We start from the raw sequence: 19,143 nt of genomic DNA on the forward strand, positions 1-19,143 counted from the left end.
AAATATGGGACAACAGTGACATTGAAAAGAACTGGACGTCCCTCCAAAATTGATGAAAAGACAATATGAAAACTGGTCAGGGAGGCTGCCAAGAGACCTACAGCAACACTGAAAGAGCTGCAGGAACTTCTGGCAAGTACTGGTTGTGTACTACATGTGACAACAATCTCCCGTATTCTCCATATGTCTGGGCTATGGGGTAGGGTTGCAAGACGGAAGCCTTTTCTTACACAGAAAAAACATCCAGGCCCGGCTAAAATTTGCAAAACCATACATCAAGTTTCCCAAAAGCATATAGGAAAATGTGTTATGGTCTAATGAGACCAAGGTTGAACTTTCTGGCCACAATTCCAAAAGGTACATTTGGCACAAAAGCAACACTTCGCATCACCAAAAGAACACCATCCCCACAGTGAAGCATGGTGGTGGCAGTATCATGCTTTGGGGTTGCTTTTCTTCAGCTGGAACTGGGGCTTTAGTCAAGGTGGAGGGAATTATGAACAGTTCCAAATACCAGTCACTTTTGGCTCAAAACCTTCAGGCATCTGCTAAAAAGCTGAGGAATTTCACCTTTCAACACAACAATGACCCCAAGCATACATCCAAAACAACAAATGAATGGCTTCACCAGAATGGCCCAGCCCAGACCTAAATCCAATAGAAAATCTGACTAGAAGAGGGCTGTGCACAAGAGATGCCCCCGCAATCTGACAGATTTGGTGTGCTTTTGCAAGGAAGAGTGGGCAAATGTTGCCAAGTCAAGATGTGCCATGCTGATAGACTCCTACCCAAGAAGACTGAATGCTGTAATTAAATCAAAGGGTGCTTTAACAAAGTATTAGTTTAAGGGTGTGCACACTTATGCAAACAGGTTATTGTAAGTTTTTTATTTTTTTTATATATTTTCCCCTAACAGATTTGTTTGTTTTTTAATTGAATTGTACAGGTTATAGGTCACATTAAAGGTGGGAAAAGTTGTGAAATGATTTATTGTGGCCTCGTTTTTTATATCACAAAAACCTGGCATTTTAACAGGGGTGTGTAAACTTTTTATATCCACTGTATTTCCATAAGAACAAGATACCTGATTAGGGTGAGAGACAAAAAAATGTTAGAAATGGAACAGAGGTCGAACTACAACTTTGACAACTGAAATGAACAAGCTGGGTAAACAAATTAAGCATAGTGTGAGACAAGATCAAGAATATTTTGAAGAAGATTTATATAAAGACATGAGCATAATAGGAAACATTTGTATAAATACATAAGATATGGAACGAGTAAAGTCATACAAATTAATAAACTATGTGCAGATTCTAAAATTTATTCTCAGACGCAACAGATTATAGATACATTACAAAATCTTATGCAACACAGTTTGACTCCACAAAGGGGATGATAAGTTTCCTAGTGACATCCAGATAACCTCACATACTGGAATCAAATTAGATTATATTGAAAAAGAACTGCACAAACTGAATCCAAACAAAGCACAGGGAGGAGATGAAATTAGTAACAATGACCTAAGAACACTTCAGCAAGAACTTATGGTACCATTATATTTATTATTCAGTAGGCCATATGAAAATGAGGAGATTCCTCAAGATTGGAGACATGTGCTTATTAAACCCGTCTTTAAGGTAAAGGAGTAGGACAATCCCATAGTCATATAGACCCTTAAGTCTACTTTCATGTTGTGGAAAAATAATGGAGAAGAATTGGATAAGTTATTGTCAGAACTGGATAGGTTGGGACTTGAACTATGTATCAGCATGCATATCTTGAAAATAGATCTGTTACCACATGTAACATGATGTTCTATAACAATAAAACAGCAGATATGAATGAAATTACGCTGTGATGTAATTTATATAGATTTAACTTCAGCGTTTGACAGGGTCATACACAAAACACGGATCAATAAATTAGAACAACTATGTACTGATGTACGCTTGATAAGATGGATAGCTACATGGCTTACAAATAAAACATGGCAAATATCATACAGCAACTGGACAGGTGAAATACTTGGTTCCAGTTAGGGTATCCCGCAGGGTGCTGTCCTATGCCCTTACTTGTTTAGACTGTATCTTTCAGACCTAACTTTTTCATCTGAGGTGTTCTACTGTCTGTATGCAAATAACTTGAAATTGGGTAAACTGATTGCATGTGCAATAAGACATGTCTGCAAAAGAACTTGACAAAATTGACCATTTAGGCACAGGAGAATAATATGCTGATAAATGCATCAAAAACTAAGAATATGAGATTTGGGAGACATAAATTGAAATGTGAGTAATTAATACAGCACACAATCACACAATAATTAAAACTGTAGACTTATTTAAGTACCTGGTTATATGTGTAGATCCAGCCGTGAGTTTTTCTAATCATATCAACCAATTGGTTATTGATAGTTATAGAGCTATAGGCTGTAAAAAAAAGTAAAGTCTAGGAAATCAGAAATGATGAAATCATTGTTTGTTAGTTACATTAGACCCCAACTTGGGTATGGAATAACAATATGGAAACCTTATAAGAAAGTAAGCATGAGTTAAGTGGAAAGCATACAACGGAAATATACCAAGGACATCCATGGATGTGAACATTTAAGACTAAAAATATCTGAACTTGTACAGTGTCTCTTATAGATGTCTGAGGAGATCTCATTCTGGTTATAGGGCATTTGGAAACAACTACCTCTGGGAATGTATGGGGTTATCAAAATGTAGTACAGAAATATCAGACAACCTATGTAGAAGATTCTATAGGAATGAGAAGTGTACTAATTGGTTCTCTGAGAGAGCAGCTGATGGATGGAACAGACTACCAAATTACACTAGAGCAAGTACTAGTTTAGATATGTTTAAAAACAGCCTGGACACTTATTATGGGAACAAGTGTTTTGATATATTGACAAGCTAGAAGGGCATTAATGCCCATGCTTGAAATATTTGTATGTACATATGTATGTAAGCTGGCAGAGGCTGCTCACTGCCATCCTCCCCTGCCAGCTCTTGCAGGAGGTTTGGGCTGCTATGCAAAATCTGGTCACCTGCAGCATAGTCGGGGCTTTATCCTTGTACATCAGGGAGTGGCTTTGATAGATCTTTTTAATATAAGTAAAGATCTTGGACATCTTGACACAATTCACATATCTAACATTCCAATAAATGTTTTCATGTGATGAGAAAAATAAAAGTTGAAAACTTTGTGTGTATAACAGTTCTATGGAGTCCATATAATTTCAGATTTGTCATATTTAAGCCTAATTTAACAATATCTTCACTTTGCCCAACATGCTGTCATTTGCTTGTCTAAGAATTTTCTAGCAATATAAACAAAAAAATATGCATTGTTGTTTACACTATTTACACTCAACCCCATACAAAAAAATCAATCTTTCAAAAGAAATAATGCAACTGTTTGCAGTGTGATTCAGTTGTCAGACTTCAGATTTCCTGGTTGAAGGCATACAGCCTCTTTACAGACAAAGCTGGAAGTTGCATGTGACCAGTTTTGTTTCATTTAGTACAAAATCCATAACCACTCTCCTAGAATTTAATACCATCCAAAATGTGCTCCTTTCTGACTTGTAAACTTTTATGATGTTCTTGAGCAGCTCCAGTCCTTACATTGTTAGGTAGGGTTTTAAACTGTAAAACTGTATTTGATTGAAAGAAAGGCAAGTTGGCGTAATGGTTAGTATTTTTACCTTAGAGACATAAGGTACAGGGTTTGATTCTCACATTTGAGGGAAATTGTCTAGGCTTAAAATGGCCCACAAGGGCAGCTAGCCTAGTATGAACCAATGATTCAGTTTAATATCACACTGCAAAAAATCCAGCCTTTAAAAACAAGTCAGCAGTTGCTAATGCTCAAATGAGAAGTACTAGCTAATCAGTACAGTTGATTACTGTATACAGAACAATTGTAAACTGCTTATGTTTCTTTCAGATAACTCAGGATTACTTTTCACAGACTTCAACCTGCCCACCAGTGTCTGACACATGCAAGCTTCTGATTAGCAGTCTTTGTCTACTTTGAACTCTGTCACATTTAGCAAGTTAGTGGCAACTGCAGAGCTAGTTAGTACAAAAAAAAAGGTCTGGGTAGTAAAACCTGAGTCTTAGTACACATACTGATCTTGTCTGCCACAGGCGAAAAAATAACTTTCCACAAAAATATGTATTGCTGATGACTCATTGTTAGCAGCTCCGAACAATTTCACCTGTGTGTGTGTGTGTGTGTGTGTGTGTGTGTGTGTGTGTGTGTGTGTGTGTGTGTGTGTGTGTGTGTGTGTGTGTGTGTGTGTGTGTGTGTGGGGTGTGTGTGTGTGTGGGGGGGGGGCTATCTCATAAGAGCCATAAGTCAACCCCAAATCCACAGGCAGAATCAGTTTAAAACTGATTGTGAAAGCTACACTACAGTCAAATGGCATTGGTTCTCCTCTGGTTACCAACAACCACATTTCTACTCTCCTGAAGTCTCCGTTGGAACAGTGGAGAGGGCTCTAAGGTTTCTGAATACAGGTTCGTTCCATCTGCAACATGTTCTTGTACTGCTGGTGGATGCTGCAGTGTAACTAGAGCTTTTTCCTGACCCTGTATTTGATTGGAGATGTTTGTTCTGCTTTTTTCTGGAGACTGAAATGTGACTGCCTTCCTTTGACATGGTAACTCTCAACTGAGCTGTTTAGAGGAGTTGTCTTCTCCATTTCTTCTGCCTGCAGAATTGAAAGGCAGCTTGAAATATAATTTCAGTAGGTAGTTATCACAGAGTTTTCTACTGTGTATAACTTTCCTCAGCTATTATAAGTTGGAAAGGGCCCTGTCCTTCAGGGCATAAGAGCTGAAGTAGACATTCACTGGCATTTATGATCTCACTCTGTAAAAGAAAAGCTGAATGGGCTATCTCAGTTTTTATGTCAGCCACTAGAATCTGCTTCCATTTGGATATCCGGGATTGTATGAAAGTGATGTAGTCATCCCCTTCCCCATTTTCTCTGTGTAGTATACCAGAAAACTGCAAGATGTTCATTAGATCACTTCACAGTAGTCTAATCTGTACGGGTTATATCTTGCCAAGGATTTGATAACCGGCCAACTTTCACAGCTTAAGGGTGCCTTCCATAGATTCTAACATCTGTACAACTCTAGGATAGTGGAATAAAGTCAGTGGTTAGAGTGCCTAATTATCTGAAAGTTTATGCCATCAGAGTGCAGTCTTTTATACTGGTTGGGCAGATAAGTACCCTTCCACTTTATCAATTTCTTTGAAGGAAAGTTTGCTTTTTCTATAAGAGATTTTATTTAAAGGTTAGGGCTGGTGTTCTTAGTGGTTGTTAAATTTTACCTGAAAATTTATGTTTTTAGTCAGGGTTCCATATAGAGAAATACTTTAAAAATATCACTTTTTGTGAGAAAAGTTTTACTTTTCTCAAAAACAGTAGGTAGGGGCTAGGCTGGCCCGAATACCAGAGACTTAGTATTTCTGCGTTAGTTGCTGTCGCTCCAGGACTGATGTCAGGTCATCAGTAGTATAAAGTAAGGCAGCCAATGCCATTACATCAGTCTTTCTTCCCATGGAGCCTGAAGCAGAAGCAGTTCACACAAGTGCCGGTCGGCCGCTACCTGAGTTTTCGACTACCAAATTGAAGTTGAAGTCTTCTAAGGCTAAGTACTCCATTGGGGATCCTTTTTTCTTGCACTAACCAATGTCAGAAAAAGGTAATAATTGTCTCGCCTGTGGAAAGCAAATACCACACCAAGACTTCCATTCTTACTGCGTCACTTATTTAGGCCCAGACCATGACATCACCCGCTGTCGCTTCTGTGCTTTGTTCAACGCCAGAACTCTCCGTCATCGGGCCCTTATTGTAGCCAGATGTTTTCACTTACAGTCCTCGAACTCTGATATGGCTTTGGTAAGCCATCCAACAGCAGATCTTCTGAAAAAACGTAAAGATAAAGACAGAGAGACTGACCGCACAGGTCCATACCTACCAACAACGCTTCCGTTAAGCTAGTCATCAGTTCTCCGGTCCTCAGTGAGGAGCTTTCGCAGCCCCTGATGCCCGCTTCTGTGGATCTGCAGGCCGCTACCGAAACCGTTTCGGAGTCCGGTATGCCGCAAAACTCTTCTTTGGCTAAGGATCCTGTGGTCATCTCTAACTTGGATGGATCCGGAGCCGCTGAGCAGGCACCGGCTTCCGAGGAAGTCCTTCACACTATTGATTCTCGACACAAACCAACTTCTTCTTTCGCAACTACCGTTCTTTCAAAAACGACTGAGTGTCTAAGGCCCAGGGTATGAACCACATCTAAGAAACTGGTGACCAACTCTCAGGCACCTGCTTCCTTGAAACATTCTCAAATGTTTTAAATGGCAGAAGACCTTATCATGCTGATAAGGGGAAGCCAAGCAACCCCTTACAAAAGGAAAAGAGCTGAAGTAGACATTCACTGTAGTTCTATCTGAACAAGAGTCAGATGAATCTGATGCATCTGAATATGAAGACATACAACCCCTCTCTACTTATGAGGATTCTGATACGGAGGATTCCATTCCTTCAGCTTCTTCCCCAGATGATTTTTCCTTTGGGGAAACCCTGCATACCTAAGGGAGCTTTTCCAATGGGAGAGTCAAGACTACCCTCAGTCTAAAAAGAGACTCAGGGATTTCCTAGATCTTCCACAGCACAGACCCTTGGCCATCCCCCCAGTCCTGGATGTTGTGGAGGATGTTTTCCTGGAAACCAGCTTGACTCCTGACACCCTCCCTCCTGCACCCAGAAAACCAGACAGATACTATAGAGTCCATGACTCACACAAATTTCTCTTTAAGAATCCTACTGTTGACCCTAAGGTAATTTCTCAAGGGTCTAAAGGAATTAAAGCAACCTCTGCTAAGAATCCCACCCCCTCAGATAGGGATTCCCGAGCATTGGACAGATAGGGTAAAAAAGTATACACCTCAGCTACTCTTGCTATAAGGGCATTAAATTGTCAGTTCCATATTTTGAAATTTCAGCAACATACCCTGGAACTCCTTAAACAAAAGATGTCTTCCTTTCCTGCTTGGGCAGACTCTAAAGAATTACAAGAGTTTATGCATTCTGCAAGTCAAGTAACTAAACACACCTTGCACTGTGGTTTTGATGCACTAGAAGCTTCTTGCAGGGCAGCAGTCACTATATCTGTCATTAGAAGACATGCTTGGCTTAAGGAACAGCCTCTGCCGGACCATGTCTAATCTAAATTGTTGGATGCCCTCTTGAACAAAGATAACTTATTTGGCACTAAGGTAGAAGAGATCCTAAAAAAGATGGAAGAAAAAGCAAAATCTATGCGAACAGTTAAGGACTTCTTGCAGGTCCAGCTACCTAGGTTCAGCAGGCATTGTCCCACCAAACACTGGTTCTTTCCTGCTTACAGTAAACCAATCCAGCCTAGACCAAGGGGAACCAGACCCCCAGACAGCAGCCACAGGGAATGCAGAGATCTAAGCAGTGGACTACCTCCACTTCAAAACTAGGGAGTTCTAAACCACCCCCTTATGGTAAGAAATCACAATGATTCACCCCCTCCCTCTGCCCACCTTCACTTACCCTTAGGAGGAAAACCCTCCTTTCATGTAAGCACCTAGGCCACCATTACCAGTGACCACTGGTTTCTGAACATAGTGTCTCAGGGGTACAAATTTTCCTTCCACACCCTTCCAACCCCAAAAGGGTTCCCAGATCAACCACCAAACCAGTGGACAGAGGCTCAAAGCAAATCCTTTCCCAGATGGCATACCTTATACCAGAGAAACAAATTCTCCTGACAGCCTAATTCTCTCAACTAGCCACCAAGCCCCAGCTATCTGCAAGGAAAATCCTGCAAGCTGTGGGGTTCATGGCATCTTGTATACTACTGATTCCATATGCCAGACTACATATGAGGAAACTTCAATGGTACCTAAAAAGCCTTTGGTGTCAACACTCAGGACCTGGAAACTCTTCTACCTATAATTCCCTGCATCAGAAAAGTTTTTCTTTGGTGGGCAACAGCATGCTCCCACAACAAGGGAGTGCCTTTCTCACCCCCCCCACCCAGATCCTCACCACAGACGCATCAGACTATACTTGGGATGCACACCTGGACAGCAGATGCATACAACGCCAATGGATCCCCCAGCAAATCTCTCTGTACATCAGTCAAAAAGAGATGAAGGCTGTGCAGCATGCCTTGATAGCTTTCAAGCCCTATCTTTCTCCAGGGGCTCTCCTGATCAAAACAGACAACACCACTGTAATGGTGTACATCAACAAACAGGAAGGGACTCACTACTACCCTCTATGCAGGCTGGCCATGACTGTTTGGCACACATCCTCTGCCATGCAGCTACACCTGTTAGCGCAATTCCTCCCAGGCTTTCGCAACTCTCTGGCAGACCAGTTAAGCAGAAGTCTTCTGGACCCACACGAGTGGCAGCTCAACAGAAGTACCTTTACCCTGATAACTCAGAAATGGGGCACCCCGGAGATCGACCTCTTTGCCTCCCACACCAACCATCAGCTCAGCAAATTCTGCACTAGGGAGCATCACTGCATGGCTTTGAAAGTGGATGCCCTGTCCTTCCCCTGGGTCAGTTTATCGGTCTATGCCTTTCCTCCACTACCTCTCATCCTCAGGGTACTGCTCAAAATAAAGGAGGAAAAACCAAGGACCATTATGATAATTCCAGACTGACCCCCGGTAGTACTGGTACCTCTTGCTGCGTAGCATGTCACCACTGCCCCCATGGCACCTTCCTCAGATTCCAAACCTCCTGACCCAGAGGGAAGGGGAATTCATGCATCCCCAATTGCAGACACTCATTTTGGCAGCTTGGCTTATTCCCTAACTCCGGACCAATCTGCCAACCTCAGTAAATGGGTCCTAGATGTTTTCTGTGTGGCCAGATGCCCTAGCACCAGAAAGTCTTATGCTGACAAATGGAAAAGGTTCTGCACCTGGATCCAGGCTAAGGGAGCCAATACGGCACAGCCCTCCCTCCCTCTCATCTTGGATTATTTAGCTGACCTATTACACAGTGGCCTCTCTTTCTCCTCTATAAAAATTCATGCCTCTGCTATTTCTGCTCATTTTCCCACTGAGCAGCCCCTTTTCTCACACCCTTTGATCAAAGAGTTCCTAAGAGGGGCTAGCAACTTGAGGTCACCCAGAAGGGCACCAACTCCAGCTTGGGACCTTAACTTTTTATTGGAAAAGCTCACCCTGCCCCTCTTCGGACCAGCTTCTTCTCCAGAGCTAAAGTTTCTCTCCTGGAAAACAGCATTCCTTCTTTGCATCACTTCAGCCAGAAGAGTCTCTGAGCTGTAAGCGGTCATGGCTGTGGAACCGTTCATCATCTTCCATGCTGACAGAGTATGCCTCTGAACTAACCCATCCTTCATGCCCAATGTGGTGTCCAGTGTGGCTCTCAACCAATCCATTCATTTGCCCACCTTTTTCCCTAATCCCCAAAACAAGGGGGAAAGGATTCTGCACTCTCTAGATGTGCACAGACAGCTCAGATTCCATCTGGACAGGACTAAATCCTTCAGAAAGTCGGATCAACTGCTGGTTAGCTTTGCTACAGGGGCAGAAGGCAAAGCCAACTCCAAACAAACCATTTCCAAATGGATAGCACACTGCATCAATTTCTGCTACAAACAACATGGAAAGCCTCCCCGCAAGGTAGTCAGGAAACACTCCACCAGAGCAGCCTTCACCTCTGCAGCTTTCCTCAGAGGAGTCCCCACCAGGGACATCCAGGAGGCTGCCATCTGGACATCTGTTCACACTTTAAAACCAAAAAGTAAATGAAGACTGTAGAAAAAAATCACTGTTCCACTGTTTGGAGCCAAGTCCTTTAATGAAGTCAAAAACAACAGATCCAATTAAACAAAATGAGCGCTTTCGTCTGCAAGTAGGCAAACTTCATCAGATAAAATCCCACTAGTACAAAGAGCTTTATATTTAGGTATATACCAGAAACTTTTCCCATTAAATAATTCAATTAAACAATTTAAAATTTTGGTGAAACAGTTTAAATCAATTGAAATTATTTAAATACAAGCATACCTAAAATGGTTAAATCACACATTGTTTGAAACTCAGCAGAGTTGTTCCTTTGTTAAAAGATTATAAAAAACTAAGTAAAATATTACTTAAAAATACTCAAAAGACATAAAAGATGGTAAAAGTGAAGGTATTAATATAAATATGAATATGAATATATATATATTTGTATATAATTTAAATATTTTAAAAATGTTGCATATAATGTTTTACATAAAAGCGTAAAAAGGTTCGTTGTGTTAAAAGTGTTCGTAGTGTACAGAATATGTAAAAAAATGTGTATGTAAATACTAGTAGTGTCTGTCAATTGAAGGTGAAAAGGTGAAGATGCAAGTTAAATCCCTTCTAAATTTTAATAATTCAGGTTTTTGGTAAAGAATGGATAAATAAGTTGGTTTGAAGGGATTTAGACATAATTAGCTTTACCTACTAGAATGGCTTTTATATTGATGTATTCGTTGAGCCCTGGGGGGGGGTGTTGGACCTGAGTCTCAGTTGCCATCTAATCTCTTTCTGTAACAGGACATTCTTGGCATCACCCCCTCTAAGTTCTATGTCCACTACGTCAATAATTCCAAATTTGAAAAATGGAGGAAAGGGACAAGAGGTGGTGTGCTTGTATAGGGCACTGGTTTCTTTTTTGGTTTTGATATCGTTTCTGTGTTCGTATATCCTTTCTTTAAGTGGACGTTCCGTTTTGCCCACATAGAAACTAGGGCAGTGGTCACAGGTTGCCAAATAAACTACCATTTTGGTATAACAGTTGCCCTTACAAAATTTTACTGTACTCCCCAGGCCGTTATTCAAGTTAATACTGTCTAAAGTGTTGATGCATGGACACTGAACACATCTACCACATGGGTGGGTACCCCTAACATGTCTGAAAGAGTTGTCCCTTCCTTCCAAAGTTCTCTTAAAATTGTTACCCACCCGGTGTATGAAGGTGGGTTTGTTTCCTACTACCCCTAGAATATCTGTATTTGTCTTAAGTATAGGCCAGTTGTCCTGTAAAATCTTCTTGAAAATCAAGGAAAAGTTGTTATGCTCAATAGAGCATGATCCAGAAAAATCCTTGGATTTTGGTTCTGATATAACTGTGGTGGAAATAGGATGGCCAAGTAAAGGTTTGTAGCGGGTACCCCATCCCTGATATACTTCATCCAGTGTCTCTACTAACAACTCTCTGGGGTAACCCCTCTCACAAAACATTTCGCCTAAAATAGAAAATTCCTCTAGGAGGTCATCAAAATCTGATGTCATCCTCGCCACTCTAACAGCTTGTCCTTTTACAATACTTTTTTCTGAAAATAAGGATGTTGGCTGTCAAAATGGAGGTAACTGTTACACCAGGTGGGTTTTCTGTATATCTTGGATTTAAAACCACTAGGGGTTTTAATAAGCATGATGTCCAAATAGCTAATACAATCACTATTAGCTTGATAGGTAAAGGACAGGAAGGATGTAGAACCATTGATGTAAAGAATAAATTCATCTAACTCTTTCTGGGTCCCTTCCCAAATGACAAAAATGTCATCCAGGAATCTGAAATAAGCTTTTATTTTTGTAACAAATGCACTCTGAAAAATGTATAGAGTTTCCCATTCTAGTAGGACCAGGTTTGCATAAATGGGGGCGCAGGCCGCCCCCATAGCAACTCCGCTAACTTGCTTGTAGAAATCACCTTCAAAAGTAATGAAATTATTATCCAAAACTATTTCCATTAATTCTAGTAACAAAAGCTTCCTGTCCAATGTTAAGTCTGAATGTTTGTAGATACTTGTTTCAAAAAATTCAAACCCTTCCTTCCTGGGGATACAAGAAAATAGGTCTTTCACATCGATGGTAATGAAAAAACTGTCTTTTGACCATAGGTGATTGTTAATCCTTCCTAAAAAGTCCCATGAATCCTTAATAAGATGTTCCTGTTGGTTAACTATCTTGTTAAAGTTCTGATCTATGAAAACAGCAAGTGGGTGGGTCTTGGATCCCCTGGCTGAAACAATAGGTCTGAATGGAGGTTGAACAATGTTTTTGTGAATTTTAGGTATCCCAAAAAAAACAGGAATGGTAGGGTGAGTTTGTTGAAGAAAATAATAAGTAGTCGGATTGATACGCTGTTCTACCAAATATTCTTCGAGAAGAGAGTCTATTCTAGTGTAGGCAATCTGAATCTCATTGTAGGAAGCCAAACAGTATGTATTGTCCTGTGCCAAGATTTTGTTTAAGGCACTTTTGTAATCCGTTTGATTGAAAATAACCAGTCCCCCAACCTTGTCTGGTTCCATAAAACGTAAATGTTTATTGTGTTTTAAATCCTCCAGTAGTTTGGCTTCATCCTGTTTCAGATTATAGTTGTACTTGAAACCATTTACATTTTTACCATAAGAATCGTATATTTCTCTGGTGACAACATTCTCAAAGATATTGAGAAGTGGGTGGAGAGGAGGGTTAAATGCACTCCTTCTGGTGACACTATAGTTTTTCCTGTTTCCAGCTGGCTTCTCAGGAACCTCTTTGTTATGAATTATTCTAAGATTTAACTTCCTGAGATATAGTTTGAGGTCTATTCAAATTTGAGCTAAGTCCCCTTTAAAGCATTTTACAAATTTAAATCCTTTAGAAAACAAGTTAAAGTGTCTTTTGTCTAGTTTTAAATTGGTATAGTTGTATATCTTGTACCCTTGATATTCTGAAACTATTCCATTAGGGTGTGTGGTGATGGAATCTATCTGTCCCTGGTCCCCCTGTTGTTCCAACCTTGGTTTTTCAGATGAAAATTTGAATGGGAATCTAGAGTGGGTGCAGTCTGAGCTTTGTTGGCTAGACGCTACGACCTCCGTGGTCCTAAAAAAACTTCATTCAGTTCCTGAAAAGAGGCTAGTTCATCAAGTGACCATGAATGGGGTACATAAGGGTCCCTGGTGTAATTTCAATCAAATGGTAAGGTTCTCTCAGTTCTCGATGCCCGTCTATTCTGTTGAAATGTTACACCTGTTCTCCTAGTTTGCCCCTCCCTAGATCCTGGGTTGGAAACAAAATTGGTGGTGTAAAGAGGCTGGGGATAACTTTTTCCAGACTCATACTGTCCCTTGTCCCTAAAGAATTTTTTCTGTTTCCTCTCAAACACTTTGTCCACTCTAGCATCAGTTCTATTTAAAATTCTTTCAAACAAGTCCTGATATTGTTCAAACAATAGGTCATTAATAATACATTGATGCAAATTATTAATTTCTGTTAGTAAACTGTTTAAATGCACTTCATTATATTTAATTAACTTCAACACCAAGGAAAAAACACATTCATCGAAAAAACATTGAAATTCCTTAGTGATACTGACAGTGTAAGTAATACCAAAGGGGTATTTGTAAAAACGTAACCCCTGCGGAACAATCTTGTTGTTTAAACACAGATGCAAATAGTTATTTTCGATTTGTAAGCATTTGTACGTGTATAGCAGTTTTTCAAATCCGTATATAGTGTCTCTAAGATTTAAAACAGAGTTTTCATCTGGGTGTGAGTGTTTTCTTATAAAATTATGATTCCCCTTGTCAGCTGTATCAAGGAAAACAAATTTCTTTTCTAAAATGTCTTTATAACATGTTTTATGGGTGGCGTCGGCCCCCATGTCGGCTCGTGATGCCATTGGGGCTGAAACAGCAGTATGCTGATTTTTAGATGAATTAAAGGCAGTACCTTTGGTTGCCAAAGTTCGTTGGAACCCACGTTGATCTCCTGTTTCTAGAAAACTATTCAGTTCGTTGTTTTCCTGCAATGCTGGTGCGCCACAGTTCGCGTATCTTCTCCTGGGCTGGTCCTCGCCTGTTAGACTCCTAACTTCACTGGTTTCTCTATGAGAGGAAGTTGGGGATGATGTCACAGGTAGTTTCGGACCCGCGGAGGTTTGGCTGCGAATGGCAATAGCTCCCTCTGGTAGTTCTTTTTGTGTAAAGTCAATCAACTTAGTTAAATCTCCACGAAGAGAAGAAAGTTCTTCTCTCAAACGAAATACTTTGTTTTGGGTTTGTATTAGCGTGACGCTAGAATCCAAAACATTGCCCGCTCCTAGAAGAGTGGAATCATTGGGTGACTGGTTCATCTTAAATAACAGTTCAACGCTGGTCACAATGGCAACAGTACCAGTGGGATAAAAAAGGGTTAAAACAACTTAAAACAGTCACTCTGTTAGAATCCAAACCAGGTGGTTCTTCCCAGCGAACAGACCAAAAACAAGTACCACAAAACCAAAAAGTAAATGAAGACTGTAGAAAAAAATCACTGTTCCACTGGTTGGAGCCAAGTCCTTTAATGAAGTCAAAAACAACAGATCCAATTAAACAAAATGAGCGCTTTCGTCTGCAAGTAGGCAAACTGCATCAGATAAAATCCCACTAGTACAAAGAGCTTTATATATAGGTATATACCAGAAACTTTTCCCATTCAATAATTCAATTAAACAATTTAACATTTTGGTGAAACAGTTTAAATCAATTGAAATGATTTAAATACAAGAATACCTAAAATGGTTAAATCACACATTGTTTGAAACTCAGCAGAGTTGTTCCTTTGTTATTTTAGGTATTCTTGTATTTAAATCATTTCAATTGATTTAAACTGTTTCACCAAAATTTTAAATTGTTTAATTGAATTATTGAATGGGAAAAGTTTCTGGTATATACATATATATAAAGCTCTTTGTACTAGTGGGATTTTATCTGATGAAGTTTGCCTACTTGCAGATGAAAGCGCTCATTTTGTTTAATTGGATCTGTTGTTTTTGACTTCATTAAAGGACTTGGCTCCAACCAGTGGAACAGTGATTTTTTCATCTGTTCACACTTTTACCAAGCATTATCACCTGCCTCTCTTCTCCAAATCCAGGGCAGGGTTTGCCTCTGCAGTCTTGCACGGCATCCTAGCCAGCCCCTAGTTTCCTTTACTACCTCCACCCTTTTCTTCAGCTTTGGGAATCAACCCAAATATGATGACTGCAACAGTGAAACACAAACAATATAGTACAGTTGTGTACACTTACCATAAATGTAGATGTTCGAGTATATTCACTGTTGCAGTCCTGATTTCCCTCCCTCCATCCCCCTTTCTTCTCTTTCCTTACAAGGGATATATTGGTATTTATTTTCCACTGGTGGGGTTCTTCCACCAGAACATGACTCCTACTTGGGGTCTCCTGACAGGTTAGGGCAAGAAAAACTGATGTAATGGCATCGGCTGCCTTACTTTATACTACTGATGACCTGACGTCAGTCCTGTAGCGATAGCAACCAACGCAGAAATACTAAGTCTCTGGTATTTAGGCCGGTCGAGGGCTACCCTGGCAGGGATAACCCAAATGTAATGACTGCAACAGTGAATACACTCGAACATCTACATTTATGTTAAGTGTACACAACTGTACTTTTCATAGCTTCTACAATTCTTCTGATTCCTTTGGCTAGACTTCACATAAGGAAAATTCAGTTTTTCTTCAGATGTATTTGGGCCCAACACCGGCACCCCTTATTTCAGATTCCAGGATTGGGGTTTGTGAAAAGCTTGGGAACTAGAAACTCAGCATAAACTATTCCTAAAGGCTGGTTATATTCTGCCAAAGTAGAATATTGTGGCAGACAAGCTGAGCAGGACCAGGACAGACTCCCAAGAATGGATGTTGAACCGAGGGATCTTAAGGAATTGATCCAACTGTGGGGAAACTCTTCAAATAATTCTGTTTGCCTCCATTCACAGCAGACAGTTAAAGAAATTCTGCTCTAGTATTCCTTGCACAAAGGGCCCAGAAGGCAGTTGCATTTTAATTTCCATGGAAAGGAATGATATGTTGTTGTCATTCTCGCCTTTATTCTCACTGATGGGTCAGATCAGATGTTTCAGATCCATCGAGGACTTCAGCAAAGCTCATGGGCCTCCTTCCCTACCCATAATGCAGTTCCCCTACTTTCCCCCATATCTCGTTTGCCACACTGCTAGAAGGGCCTTCAAGCAAGCTCTGGATTAAGTTTCTTTTAATACTTTATTCCTTTATTATATTCTTTCTCTTAAAATTGTTGTCTGTAGCATTGGTAGTAGTTTTGTGCCTTCCCTATTTAGTTTAGAGTTCTTTTTAGAGTAGCTATTGTTTTATAGTTTTACTGTTCCTTTTCCATTAGTGTCAGTTTAACTCAGAGGATGTCTAACTCCACCCAGTCAAGTTAGAGGGTGTCCCTTTTCAGCCCCCGATTAACCATTCGTTTTAGATAGAGTCAAAGTCTGCTTAAGTTAGAGGACTTTCCTCCCATTGATAGTTGTAGTAATATTTCTACTTTTCTCTGCCCCAATTAACCATTCATTTAAGTTTAGGGAATGGTTGGCAAAGTCTGTTTTAAGTTAGAGGACTTCCCCTTTGTTTTACTGTCCCTCTGGGTGTTTAAAAAAAAAGCCTCTGCCTTACTTTATTCTTTTCTAGTTTTCTTAGTTTTTCTAGTTTCAAGTATGCCCCAAAAGGAGAGTAAGCCTTTAGGCTTCAAGAAGTGTAGCTAAAAGATGTCCCTCAGTGATTCCCATACGTTGTGTCTACTGTTTGAGGCTTCTTCATTTGCAGGAGTCTTGTTCCATCTGTCACTCTTTTAACCAGAGGGCATTAATGGAATGCAAAAATAAATTGATTTTGAAGGGGTTATTAAAAACCCCATTTGCTGAGGTTATTTTATCTGAACCCGCTTCTCCTAAATCTGACAAGTCTGAGAAGATGGGAAAGAAACCTTCTTCGGCTCTGAAATCATCATCGGAGCCAAATATCCTAAGGCGTCCACTCCAACATTATCCTCGGAGCAGATGGCACCCTATGGAGTAGGAACTTCCTCAGAGTCATTGATATCTTTGGCTCCGAAATCCACTATAGACTCATCGGCTCCAAAAGAACCCCAAGCCAGCCGAGTACCGTTATCGGAGCTAATCTCCATCCTTGGAGCCAGTAACTTCCCAGCTCCCTTCTCCTTTCTTGGCTAGGTCCAGTTCTCCCACATTGTCCACTAGGTCTACTAAGAGCCTCTCCGATAGTTTATATGTCTTTGGAAGGCAAGTTATAGGTCTGTAACTTTTAGGGTAACTTGCAGGTTCACTCTTAAGTAGGAGCATTGTTTTTCCTGTTGTTAACCAGGTTGTTGTCTTGTTCGGGTTGTGCATATAAATAGTTATTACTCATGGCTAAATCTTTGGACAAAGATGTTAATACTTTCAGCCAAAAATTAGGTACTGCATCTGGGCCTGGGGGGGTTACAATTAGAGGCTTTTCTTAACTTTGTTTCAATCTTTCTGGCTGTTACTTCATCCCATTTCATATCCTGTACCTTTGAACCTCTTATTCTTTCTTTAACTTTTTTTATCCATTTAGCATCTTTGTTATGTTCCACAGGATCTTCATAGATACGTCTCCAAAATATATCTATGTCTTCTTATTTTGGCTGTCTTTCAATTCCTTTTACCTTATTTCCCAATTTGCTATAAAAATTTTTTGGATCATCAATAAATTGCTTATTTTGTACTTTTCCTTTGTATTTATTTTCTTATCTTCTACGTCTTTCCGCCTGTGCTGAAATTTTTAGTTTGTTATTTGCAATAGTGGATGATAGAGCCTGGTCTGTTTTAATACAGCGCATTGCTTTTATCACATATATTTTTCTTAGATTTTTTTGTTGATCTATTCCCTCTTCTATAATCTTCTAACAGTGATACTTCTTGTCTTAACTGCTTTATAGTTTTCTCTAGTCGATATTTCCGTGATGGTATTCGATTTCTCCCCTTCCTTTCCCTCACTACCCAGTGTTCTTTTGGTAGAACTTTATCGGTTATTAATTTAGCTGCACAGTAATATATCCTGTTTACTTCTGTTATGTCACACAGGTCTTTATGAACAGTCCAAATTACTGTGTTCATTTGTTTTAATCAAACTTCTAACTTTTTGGGTTTTGTTAACTTTCTGCAGTCTATTCCTTTGATAATATGTCTGTCTATTAAATCAAGCAACTTTTCTCTTAGCTCATTTTCTTCCAAACTAAGGGCACATCCCTTGTTTTCCAATTCCTGCAGGCATTCTATCGAAGAGTCCATAGCATCTTTCTGTGGCACATTCTCTTCAACTTCATCCCGTGCCATCTGTTGCTCTATCATATGGGAACTTACTGGCCTATCTCTCCTCAACATTGACTGCATCAGAGTTTCCACAGTTTCCTGTTCCGTCCCTTGCTCTCTGGCTTCAAGTAAATGTTTAAACTGGTTTCCTGTGGAAGGCTCCAAATTATCTTCATATGGTACCTGACCAGTTGCTTCCTTTTCCACCGATTTCCCCTTAATTTGGATATCCATTACTCTATCCTGTTGTGGTGCTTTCTAAATTAGACTTTCTACACTGAATCATTCACTTTTCAGGTACTCCATGACCTCAGTTTCTATTTCTTTAACTTCTCCATTACTAATGTCCTTTTCTACTTTTCCTCTTTGTCTTCTTGTTTTTTTGTATTGTAAAGTCCATTTCTGGATTCCTTTGCTTGCATTTCTCTTCAGATATCTTTGGTGCTGCTCTTTTTGTATTGGTTAGTTTTGCTTTCTCCTTTGCATAAACATTACACCATATTAAATCTCCCTCCAGGGAGCTGTAGCTGATGTAGCAGCAGATAAGATCAATGCTCATCTCACTACTCTCAATTCTGTGGTCATCTCCTCCATGAGACTCATCTCGTATGCAGCAGATGGAGCAAGTAGGGCTTCAAACTTCATTTGACTACCTGGATGATCAACTCTCAATACCTTTTTAGACATTTATGAGTCAGTTCTGTGGATATGCAGCAGTTATTAAAGGAGGCTAAGAAACTGGCAGCAAATCGTAGGGGGAGAAGTGGAAAGGGTTTCTAATCAGTACCATAGTAAGAACCAGGATCCTTTTCAGGCCCAGACACCACTGGTTCTACAGCATTTGTGTGAGTTATAATCCTCTGGCCTCCCTTGCCCTTCTGTAAAGATTCATCTTTTGGCCATCTCTGCTTGT

At 40.1% G+C, this 19,143-nt stretch overlaps 1 protein-coding gene across 4 annotated transcripts in view; it reads left to right on the forward strand.

The window, feature by feature from the left end:
- Positions 1 to 19,143, forward strand: part of ABCD4 (ATP binding cassette subfamily D member 4) — a 1,648,172-nt gene that overhangs the window by 719,179 nt on the left and 909,850 nt on the right. The gene's annotated exons all lie outside the window — the stretch shown is intronic.

Source organism: Protopterus annectens, chromosome 6.part0 (genome assembly GCF_019279795.1).
Source record: "Protopterus annectens isolate FY-2018-M chromosome 6.part0, PAN1.0, whole genome shotgun sequence".
Classification (NCBI taxonomy): domain Eukaryota; kingdom Metazoa; phylum Chordata; order Ceratodontiformes; family Protopteridae; genus Protopterus; species Protopterus annectens.